Source organism: Ictalurus furcatus, chromosome 12 (genome assembly GCF_023375685.1).
Source record: "Ictalurus furcatus strain D&B chromosome 12, Billie_1.0, whole genome shotgun sequence".
In the NCBI taxonomy this organism is placed as follows: Eukaryota; Metazoa; Chordata; class Actinopteri; order Siluriformes; family Ictaluridae; genus Ictalurus; species Ictalurus furcatus.
In genome coordinates, this window is record NC_071266.1 from 15,046,002 (window position 1) to 15,059,199 (window position 13,198).

The window sequence follows — 13,198 nt, forward strand, 5'->3', positions numbered from 1 at the left end:
TGTACATCTTGATGTGTTAAGCAACCTAGAAAATGCCACCTTTTGTGGCCAATTTTTAGGTGAGCAAAAGTATTGCCTCAAAAGTAAATTAAAGTAAATAACACTTAATATTTGGTTGCATGTACCCTTTTCAGCTGCTTTTCCAGGTTTTTACTGCAGCTTCTTTCAGTTGTTGTTGTTTGTTTTGGGGAGTTTCTCCCTTCAGTCTCCTCTTCAGGAGGAGAAATGCTGCTCAGTTGGGTTAAGGTCTGGTGATTGACTTTTCCAGTCTAAAACCTTCCACTTTTCCCCCCTGATAAAGTCCTTTGTTGAGTTGGCAGTGTGTTTTGGATCATTGTTTTGTTGCATGATGAAGTTCTTCCCAATTAGATTGGATGCATTTCACTGTAAATTGGAAGACAGGTTGCTTCTATAAACTTCTGAATTCATTCTGCTGCTACCATCATTAGTTACATCATCAATATAGATTAGTGAGCCTGTTCCAGAAGCAGCCATGCAAGCCCAAGCCATGATACTACCTCCACCATGTTTCATAGACGAACTTGTATGTTTTGGACTTTGGCCTTTCCATCACTTTGGTAGATATTAATCTTGGTTCATGAACTTTCGTTGCTCATCTGCAAATTCCAATCTGGCTTTCAGATTCTTAGTGCTGATGAGTGGTTTGCATCTTATGGTATGGTGTCTATATTTCTGCTTTCAAATTTTTCTTTGAATGGTGGATTGTGATAACTTTACACCTGCCCTGTGGAGGTTGCTGGTGATGTCAGTAACTGTTGTTTTGGTCCCATGTTTAAATTATGGTATCTGGATGTTCTAGACAGAAATAGAATAAGCTTATGTATCATAGGCAATGATGCCGTTGCACTGTAAATCATAGAAATAGACGTGCTTGTCAATAAAGGACCATTTCTTTTCATTAGATGGCATTCACTCAATAGACTTTCTGTTTAGAATTATTAGAATTGAATAGTGTTTTTAAGAATTTATAAAAAAAATTTTTTTTTAAATTATGTTAACACAAATAATTGTCACAAGGATTTAATAGTGGTAAGTAAATTTGCCATTTTATAAGTATTTTATTGTTGTTGTTGATGTTGTTGTTTTTTACAGTGTAGTATCTCCTCCTAGGAATAATAATTTGTTATTATTAGAACTGGAAGTCTACTGAATTAGTTCTAATAAGTGAAATAGAATTATTGTGGACACAGCATTATGATATTATGGCAAATATAGGACGTTAGCATACTATATAAGATTCCCAGTCTTGGGAATGATCAGCGACTGATTTTGGGACAATGGGCCAGAAACACATCAGATGTGTGGCAGTGGCATAAACAGCGGTAAGAGGAAAAGAAACATAGATCAGGATTCATAAAATAAGCCATAATGTTCCTTTATTATTGACGTTATTTTAATCATTTTCAGTGGAACTGCATAAAGATATTTTATGGCAGCGTTATTATTATGGCAAGAGTTTTTGATGTGAGATTCAATGGTCAAGTGACAATGTAATTGTATCGTGGTCTGGAGGGCCATGCTGTTATATGAGTTAGGGGATCCTAGACGAATTGGGGTGGAAATTGGGGTTAAAATTAAATTGATAAACACTCACTATGAATGTGTAATAATGGTTTCTTTATTGGGACATCTTCAAAGTTATTGTGTAGGCTTGTATCTCTTTTTTGGTCCTTTGACCAAAGGACCATTTAGTTTCACTGACATAATGTATATCAGCATTTTCACACTTTATTCGTTTATTTATTCACATTACATGCAAAGTTAACAGTACAGGTTCAAGTGTACTGATCCACTGGTGTACCTACTAGATTTGATTTTTCATAACTGTGCTCCCCATGCACAATGAAATTGTACAGTGAAATTCACAAGCAATTTTACAAAGATTTAACATTAATGTTATTTGTTGATTAATATTCATGTTTGGTATGAATGCTTACCTTGCGCATAACCAAACCCTTTATATGAAATGCTTAGTGTGAATTGGTATGGATTTGCAAGCATGATCCAACTACATAGACTACAGTCACTACAGGTGGGTCTCCCAGACAAACTGCGTGTAAGATAGCAATTCATATCACATGACTAGTATAATAAAGATAAAACATAGAGCTAGCAAATCGACATGAGGTAAGAAGAAGAAAGAAGAAGACACACACACAAAAGCTTTTCCAGAAAACCAAAAGAAGATGCTTCAATGCAAAAAAATAAACCTCACAGTGAAGCAGTAACCATAAGGAAAACTGCTCAGATCAGAGAAAGTCACTAGCTTTTATAGAACGGTTAAGCACTAGAAAGAGGTGGATGTCCTTGGAGTGAGCAAATAAAAACAGAACAGTGTTGCAGTGACTTTAAAGCTTCTTAGACTAATATATCACACCACTTTACATGAACATCCACATGTAGGAATTACTTTAGGAATCTGCTGTTACAATGTGTTTTCTGAACATACATGTATTTGTAAAGCTAGAACTAACCTTTGGGCAGTAAACACAAAAGGAATTGCAATGAATGACAGTGGTTACTGCAGATGAAAAAAGAATCTTTTCATCCCTTTGTGCGATTGCATCTGTGTTGGACATTAGTCTTTCTCTACACTATATTTTAAGTTAAAAGCTGTGAGTAAAATGTGCTATAAAAGCAGTAAATCTTACCAAGGAGTAGAAGTTAAGCTACACCCCATTTTCGTAGCATGAGTCAGTAGCACTATATATATATATATATATATAAAAGCTGTATTTCATCTCCAAATCACTTGAGACCATAAATTTCATAACTGTAATTTAACATAAATTATCCTGATTTCTGTTGCTGTTTGCATTATTTGCCATTCTTGTTGCACCATATCTCTAATTTATCTTTACAAATATTCTACACATTTTTTAAAAACTAAATCAAGTCATTACTGGTGCTTATTATTACTAAAAAAAAAAAAAAAAAAAAAAAAAAACCTGATAAAATTGTATAATTTGAATTACCTCGCCAGGAACTGTTTGCTGGTTTGACTGGTTTGTCTTCCCCACAAAAAAAAAGAAAGAAAGAAACCAAAAAAGAAAGGAATCTAAGCCTGTGGGAGATTTGTTTAGTTAACGGTGGTTGACATAGTCATCAGAGTAAAAGCGAGTAAACATTGATTTAAAAGCCAACTACAATTACCGGTGTGTGTGGGTGTGTGGGATGTGTGTGTGTGTGGTCTGTCTTGCATTCTGTTACAGTAAACAGATGAACTGAATGTCTTGTCAGTCTTTTCTCTGCACTTGCAGTGATAAAACCAAATGTAATACACATCACTCCTCCCCATCAACCCCCTCCATGCATCTAGAGTGGCACACTTTTCCATACACCATTACCTTCGTTACTGAAAAGGACAAAATTTATGACTCCAGTCCTTTTGTCTTTCTCTTTATGTCCTTCTGTCAGACTCCACATGGGCATTTACGTGAAAAAGAAAAATGCATTTTACTGGTCTCCAGTAACTTCCTTTTGTAGTTGCACATTTTGCCTTCAGTTCTTTCATAACTATGAAACAGATAAAGTGTAGATGAGCTTTTCTTCCATCAAAGAGAAACCAATGCTGATTACTTCTTTATGCACCATAACCACTAATAATTAGGTAAAAAAAAAAAAAAACGCTTTCTGTGAAGACTGTATTCACAAATTCTGTGATCATCCTGTGAACTTACCTCAAAAACAGCCCACAAAGCAATGATAAATGTAATAAATTATTTAGTGAATATAATCATTTTATAACATACTGTAATCTGGAATGTTTTTGCCATTTAAAAAAGAATAATGAGATTTTTTAAAGTATAATGAGCCACACATAATTGTAATATTTGTAAATGTCGTCTTTATACAGTACGTATGTTCTGTAATTTGTTTGGACTTAAATATTTCCACTTTATAGGCTAGTATCAATCACTGTGCAGTATAATTACATGTATACAATTTAGAATAAATTCGTTTACTATTTGATACTTTATTATAAAATAGTTTATAATAAAGGGATTAATTATGGTATATTGTGGTTATTTTATAAAGCAGTATTGGAGTCCATAAAAATTCATGCAAAACATTATTTGTAAATTACAAAAAAAAAAAAAAAAAAATCTCAAAGAATGAGTGTACGGAATAAAGACTATCTTTACAAGGCACACAGACAGACACATAGCTATAATACTAGGATACACAGGAAGGCTTGTCACATGTCAATGTAATGCAAATGGATTATAATTGTGTTTCAAACATCTCCTTGTCTTGAACTGGCTTTTTATTCCACATAAAAAAGTAAATAACAATCAAGTTAAGTCAAGTAGGATTTTAGTTGTCATTCCCCTATATACACTGGAACGAAATGTCATTTCTCAGGACCATGGTGCAACACATAGCAGTAAAGTAGTATAGTACACAAGACTACATAAGCACAAGTACACAATAGTGTGAGATGAGTGCAAGACAATAAGTACACAGAACTAAATACGAAGTACAATAAATATACAGGACAGTGATTACACAGTAGCAATATTAACAGCAAAATAATAATAATAATAAGAAGAAGAAGAAGAAGAAGAAGAAGAAGAATGAGCTCTATTGTATAACTTACCAAGCTCTTATTTGTTAGTCTTATTATCATAATGGTGCCATCTGTTCCCAATAGTCTCATATACAAACAGTAACTTTTGTAAATTTTATTGAGGATCGCTTGGCATAAAGAGTAGACTGGACAAAAATAAAAAAGGCAAAAATGAAAAAATGGAAAAAACAGCTGGATGTGTGTACTGCTGATAGAATACCTAAACTGTTTGGTAGACCAACATAGCGGTTTCCATTGCAGCAAACTGAATCGTTCACAATATAAACACACAATAACAAACTCCCAATTGTGTAGTATAAATATTTTGCTAGAAGGTTCGCTAAAATGCAACATTTATTGTTTCCATTGCTTACATTGTACTCAACTTTTTGTACCTCCTAATTTTTCTGTAAGCTCAATACATTTGCAAAACAGTATTTTTGGTCAATATTATTTAGATCCACTGCCTCTCTATGTATCTTTCTTTGCTTCTTTACTGTAAAGTACCTTCACTATTTCCTTGGCCAAAAACAGAATGCTAAACTCAGTTTTACAGAACATATAGCATCCTGTTGCTCTTACTTCAAACTCCCTATTCAGTTCAACTACAGTAGCGCACGACACTTCTCAACTTATTAGGGTAAAACCACATTTATTGTGCTGCCTCTTGCTTCATTTGAGTGGCACATGTCTAGGCTCTTTCACTTTCATGGTTCCTTTGTCATTACTCAAAAGAGAGAAGATCAATTTTACCGCAGGTTTCGCTCACTCCTGGTCAGTATGGCACACTTCACATCATTTCTACCTCCATCTGTTGTGTTTAGCTTTTGTTTCTGTCACTGTTTTGCAAATGAAGGAGAGTGAATAGGGTTATATTACACCCAGTTGATGGTGTACAGTGTGGCACACTTCACTACTCCACCTTCCTCTGTAACAGGAGGGAATACAATACAATACAATACAATACAAAGCCGTAAAACCACCATGCATAAATTCAATCTGAATCACATTTCCCAATAATAATAGAAAAAACATTTTTTTATCTCCCCTGAAAATGACCTCACAAAACTAGCTTATTCCATTTTCTGCCTTTCTGTAATGGCTTGAATGTTGTGAATCATTTTTTTTTTTTTATCAGTTTTATAGCCCCCTGTTCTCCCTCACTCCCTCCTGGTCTTTTCACTCACCTTCTCTCTTGACTCTTTTAAAAGGGGCAGAAAATCCATTTTAAAGGGCCCCCCATTCAAGATAACTGACTACTTAGCCTCACAGATCCTTTAAATAGCGGAAAGAATCAATTTGAAATCACATTTCTGTCTCCTCCCCAGCACATGTGAAACATCTGGCCCTCATCCAAGATTTACCTTTCAAAAGAAAAACTGGCCCAAATAGTCTTTTGGCAAAAATTTGATCCGCCTCTCTCTCTCTCAATAAAGTAGAAAATGGCTGCATTATACTTCCATTCTTTCACAGAAAAGCAGGAGGGACATCAATAACTCTAAAACTGACACGCACACACACTCTACCAATCTGTTGCACATTCTATGTAGTCCTCATTAGCATATTTCCCCACCCAGCCCTTTAGTGTACGTGATAGTCCTATTTACAAAGGTAGACGTCATTTCAAGGTAATGTCTGATAAACCCCCCCCCCCCCACACCTTTTTTTTTTAACTGGACAGCTTGTGTGTCTTTAACAAGGCAGTTCTTTTACTCACACTGTATAATCATAGATTATGTGGTAATTAACAGCGGCTCATAACCATAGATTTTGGTGCTGCAGGCCAACATTAATAATGACCCAGTCTCAAACGAAATGAAGTTGAGAGGCTATCACACTTGACTTATGCTATAGGTTACCATCTAGTGATAATAAAATAAAAACTGTAAAAAATACTCTGCTCTGGATATCAAACAATTGCACACAAAACACAGGTTTATAAAAAAAAACTTTGTTAAATATAGCTTTGCAACAATTATTGACACCCTTTTAGTCAATACTTTGTGCTATTTCCCTTTGCCAAGATCAGCTCTGAGTCTTCTCCTATAATGATAAATATCAATGGGAATATACTTCAAATATAATTCTCTCATATGAATTTATAGGGGTGACAATAATTGTTGCACACCTATATTTAACAAAGATTTTTTTTTATGGATAAACCTGTGTTGTATTTGCAGTTGTTTGATATCCATGAGAGCAGAGTATTTTTGTGAATTTCTTTAATAAAAGATCAAAAGGTTAAACAATAAAGACAATTTTCCACCGCTTTATTTGCTAATATTTTCCAAGGGTGCCAATATTAGTGGAGGGCACTGTATATAAACGGTGGGACTCTGTCCTATCTGCCCCAATGGTTAAGCTGCCTCTGAAGCCTAATTTATTTGGGATCAATTCTTTCATTTCATATGGAAATATACAAAATACATAATGGCAACCAGATGCAATGGCAGCTAATTTATTGATCTTAAAAATTTAAATTCATGAGTAGTGGATTTCATGTGGGATGTCAGTTTGCAAACATTAGTGATATTTAAAATAGTAGGTGTGAAGAATCTCACCTTCCTACTGGTTAGCACTTCTAAGTGTTACAATAGCAGCTCTGGTTAGAGACACTGAAAAGTGTGAACAACACGTATATCACATAGTCTGAGTGTGCTTGCTTGAATCCAGGTTTGTAATAACTGTCTTTAATTACCTAATATTTCCTTTGCATGTGTTACATTGCACTCAGGACCTTGGAAATGCTAAAGTTATTATTTAAGAAGATATTATTATTGTGAGAAATCCAACATTTAAAACCAGTTTCAGTATTTTTAAATACAATGTTGACAAAGTTTTGCCCTGTAAAAGTTCTCAAGCATTTATGAAAAACTCATTATACGTGCACTCAACCAGATTCATTTATTCATTCATCCTAGTATGGGAATCTTTGGCAAAAGGTGGGATTATACTTTGTATTGGAATATATTACATAATAGCTCCATTATGCATATGCATAAGGGCACTATACTCACACATTCACACACATACACATTCTAAATCGCCCCTAGGCAGTCCACATACCGGCATATTTTTTGGAGATTGTAGGAAAATGGAGAACTCAGAAGAAACCCAAGGGGAGAAAACGAGTGAAACCCCACACAAGAAGTAACCCAAGCTCAAGATTGAACCAGAGGCACAGGAGCTGTGAGGGAAGAACACCATCTGCTACTACCATGCTGTCTCTACAGATCACATGCTAAATATTGTTACAACTCATATTTCTGCAAACACAACTGAGTGACTCAGACCTTCTGAATATGTAAAGAATCAGTAACCATTCTATTACTGGTGAGTATTTGGGGGGTTTTTTTTGTTTGTTTGTTTGTTTAACAACAAGCATTTCTCAATACTGAAAACACATTTTCAAAACTCTCAACACAGTTCTCATTAACAAAGCACAGCTTGGCAGAACAATTAATTTTGCATCCAAAAGGCAAAGATTAGCAAAGGTTAACATTCACCAAGATCGTATTGTCACTCTTATCAGAAAGGCAGAAAAAACTATGTATACCGATCAGCCATAACATTAAAACCACTGACAAGTGACGTGAATGACACTGATTATCTCATTACAGTGGCACGTGTCGAGGGTTGGGATATATTTTCTAACAAGCGAACAGTCAGTTCATGAAGTTAATGTGTTGTGGAGTCCATGCCTCGACGTATCAGCACTGTTTTAGCATAACAAGGTCTTCCTACACAATATTAGGCAGGTGGTTTTAATGTTATGGCTGATTGATGTATATCAGCCTTTGAATTATTTTGTTGTTGGTTTTGTTGCATAGGAAAATGTTCAATAATGAGAGAGGAATTACCCCAATACTGCACACAATGTAATGCTGTCAAAGAAATGGTTCAGTAATTCAGCAAAACTTCCTTGTATTTTAGTTTTTTGCATATAGTGAATTCCAAAGAAAGCAATAAAAAATAAATGCATAATTTTTGGGAAAAAAAACAACAACAAAAAAGTGGTAACAAAACTATATGCACTATATACAGCATATACACTCCTGGATGTGTACATGAGGGACATCTGACCATGTGGCCAGATAGAGAAGGGGATTCAGATTCCGAGAAGGGGAATAGGGTGGAAGGAACAGCAACATCATTCCTTTGTGCACTTGAAACCACTCTGTGATTGCTGCAGGGTGGTGAAATGACAGACTGTCCCAAATAATGATTATATGTATCAAGATTTCACCTCCCTTGCCTACCTCCATCAGCTGGTACCAGCGTATCATAGAGGTCATCCAAAAAGTATACGCTGCATGGCCCTGTGAGCGGTTTTTGTAATAGTCCATAATCTGAAATGGCTGCACAGTTATGTAGTTATGTTGGCTCCCCTTTGGCCTGGAACATCAACTGTTGCTTGTCTTCCAATCAAATTCCTGCCTCTGCGGCGACTTAAAATCGGATTCGTCTATAAAGATGAATTTATATGGTATTTCCCTGGTTTCAAGCTCCTTGACTCTCTAAAATATAGAAAAGCCATGACCCAAACAACAATGACCTTACAGAATTTTTTTTTTAAAAAAGTTCACACCATGTCAGTAGCACTGTAAAAACATTACTGTATGTGCTTTGATCTTTGGTTTGGATTACTGTAACATCAGTACTGTAATATATAGACTTTTCACATGGACATATTGGTATCTGAGTATCTTCACACTCTCCGAGTTTCTCTCAGAGGGGACAGAGTATAATTGTTTCATCGGAATCTGTTGTTTGTTTCGAATTCTTGCAATTGTAGTTGTACTCATTTATTGCGCATTTGCAAACATGGTATTATCTGCTAACACTGACTCTCTAATCTCTCCAAGTTTTGTTGCCAATTACCATATTCACAATCACAGGAAAATACTGTTCAGTCTGTTATCCTCACAGAATGTGCTTCTTACCTGTTGGTTTGAGGAAAAATTCTTACAATAGAGCTGAGTGTAGAGTGATGGGTTTGGCTGCACCATAAGGCCAGCTATTCTTATGAATAGACCCTGGTTAACCACATGAGCAATAACTGTAGCCCTTATTTCATCTATAGTTCTTAATGTTGGCCACCTGTGTCTTCTACCATGCATACGTGTACCTCTCTCTATCCCTCTCCCTCTCCTTGCCATTTGTCCTTGGATTTCTTTGCAGGCCATGTTCAGGGCAGTTTACAGAGTTCCAAAAAACCTTCTTTTGTAATGATGGTAATGAAGGCAAACCTGGGATTGTTGTTAGCTAAACTTGGTATCAACTGTAGTTGATATAAAATAAAACAAAACCCATATGCCTAGACTTTCATTTTTGCAAGAGTTGTTCTATAAATGCAGGAAATTTCTGTGGAATTGTTTTTAAAAGAATAATAGTTGTGTAAACAACTATTAAAACAATGGTTTAGCATTCACAAAATGCTGTAAATAAATTATACAGTGGGGTTTTTGTGGTGTAGTTTGAATGAAAAAAAGTATTCATGAATTTTGCAAAAGGAAGTTATTGAATACATTATGTGTCAAAACCTGTGGAAAGGGATCTGATCCACAGTTTACTATATAAACGGTATATATAGTTTGCTATATACATTTAGTTTTTTACACTAAAAGCTCGTAATAATCAGTGTGCTTTATTCAAAGTACTCAGGGGGGAAATACTGGAAAGTCATTTGGCATTTCTGTATTAGCTCTGAAAAACAGAACCATGGCTCTGTGCCTTGATGATTATCTGTAGGATAAAAAATGGAACATCACTGGAGACAAACATTTTATTTGCCCTACTCTGATAACAATGTGGAACATTTATATAAGATAAATTATTGATTCAAACAAAACGCATTTGCAAATTGCAAACTCCTACCTGTCAGGATGTGATGTATGGCTGTGTATGCAGTAGAAAGTCACTATTTAATTATTAGGGTGTGAAGTTAGGGTTAGTCAGTCCTTGTCTAGTTGGACCCCGAGGGAGCTCAAGTCTGGATACGTCTCTGGAGCCGTCGGTTAAGATGTAGCTGTCAAAAACAGTATTTGCACATAAAATACATAGACCTTGACTTGTTTTTAACATATGGCCACAGATATGCTGAGGACATGCAAGAAGTGTGTGTGTGTGTGTGTGTGTGTGTGTGTGTTTGGATTTATGCTTAGCACATGAGCCTTGTGCTGTTGTGGAGGAATCTGAGGAAGGATCACATGTGTCTTTATGAGCATGTGTGTGTGTGTGTGTGTGTGTGTGTGTGTTGCAAAGGCAGATTCAAGGAGACCACAGTGCCTCAATATATCTGCAGGCCAGATGCTAACTACTCCATCTCCTTCTCTCTTTGTCCCCCTCTCTTTCCAGTTGTGGTTACTGCTTTCCACTCTATTCATTAAGGGGCCCTTAATGCTCCCACATGGGCCCATGTGTGTCTGTGTGTGTGTGTGTGTGTGTGTGTGTGTGTGTGTGTGTGTGTGTGTGTGTGAGAGAGAGAGAGAGTGTTTGTGTGTATGTCATATTTTTATATCATGGTTAGGACCAAATATCTGCATATCTGCACAAGGATAGGAATTTTGAGCTTGTGGAGACATTTTTTAAAACAAAACCTGCATTTTTTTTCTTTCTTTTTTTTCTTTACAAACAATTTCCTTTTGGTTACTGAGGTTAATGGTTAGGGTTAGGGTTAGTTTCAGATATGTCACTAGAAGGTCCTTATAAGGGTAGTAGATTGTCCAATGTATGTTAAAGCTAGCCTGGATTTATTTATCCTTTTCATATGTTTTCATATATATATATATATATATATATATATATATATATATATATATATATATATATATATATATATATATATATATATACAGTGAGGGAAAAAAGTATTTGATCCCCTGCTGATTTTGTATGTTTGCCCACTGACAAAGAAATGATCAGTCTATAATTTTAATGGTAGATTTATTTGAACAGTGAGAGACAGAATAACAACAAAGAAATCCAGAAAAACGCATGTCAAAAATGTTATAAATTGATTTGCATTTTAATGAGGGAAATAAGTATTTGACCCCTCTGCAAAGCATGACTTAGTACTTGGTGGCAAAACCCTTGTTGGCAATCACAGAGGTCAGACGTTTCTTGTAGTTGGCCACCAGGTTTGCACACATCTCAGGAGGGATTTTGTCCCACTTCTCTTTGCAGATCTTCTCCAAGTCATTAAGGTTTCGAGGCTGACGTTTGGCAACTCGAACCTTCAGCTCCCTCCACAGATTTTATATGGGATTAAGGTCTGGAGACTGGCTAGGCCACTCCAGGACCTTAATGTGCTTCTTCTTGAGCCACTCCTTTGTTGCCTTGGCCGTGTGTTTTGGGTCATTGTCATGCTGGAATACCCATCCACGACCCATTTTCAATGCCCTGGCTGAGGGAAGGAGGTTCTCACCCAAGATTTGACGGTAAATGGCCCCGTCAATCGTCCCTTTGATGCGGTGAAGTTGTCCTGTCCCCTTAGCAGAAAAACACCCCCAAAGCATAATGTTTCCACCTCCATTTTTGACGGTGGGGATGGTGTTCTTGGGGTCATAGGCAGCATTCCTCCTCCTCCAAACACGGCGAGTTGAGTTGATGCCAAAGAGCTCCATTTTGGTCTCATCTGACCACAACACTTTCACCCAGTTGTCCTCTGAATCATTCAGATGTTCATTGGCAAACTTCAGACGGGCATGTATACGTGCTTTCTTGAGCAGGGAGACCTTACGGGCACTGTAGGATTTCAGTCCTTCACGGCGTAGTGTGTTACCAATTGTTTTCTTGGTGACTATGGTCCCAGCTGCCTTGAGATCATTGACAAGATCCTCCTGTGTAGTTCTGGGATGATTCCTTACTGTTCTCATGATCATTGCAACTCCACGAGGTGAGATCTTGCATGGAGCCCCAGGCCAAGGTAGATTGACAGTTCTTTTGTGTTTCTTCCATTTGCGAATAATCGCACCAACTGTTGTCACCTTCTCACCAAGCTGCTTGGCAATGGTCTTGTAGCCCATTCCAGACTTGTGTAGGTCTACAATCTTGTCCCTGACATCCTTGGAGAGCTCTTTGGTCTTGGCCATGGTGGAGAGTTTGGAATCTGATTGATTGACTGCTTCTGTGGACAGGTGTCTTTTATACAGGTAACAAGCTGAGATTAGGAGCACTCCCTTTAAGAGTGTGCTCCTAATCTCAGCTCGTTACCTGTATAAAAGACACCTGGGAGCCAGAAATCTTTCTGATTGAGAGGGGGTCAAATACTTATTTCCCTCATTAAAATGCAAATCAATTTATAACATTTTTGACATGCATTTTTCTGGATTTTTTTTTGTTGTTATTCTGTCTCTCAGTGTTCAAATAAATCTACCATTAAAATTATAGACTGATCATTTCTTTGTCAGTGGGCAAACATACAAAATCAGCAGGGGATCAAATACTTTTTTCCCTCACTGTATATATATATATATATATATATAGAGAGAGAGAGAGAGAGAGAGAGAGAGAGAGAGTCAGTGGAGTAGGAGGTATTGGGTATTGTTGCATTGTGGAGTCTGATGTCTGCTGGCACGAAACAGTCCCCCAGACGTTTTGAGGCAC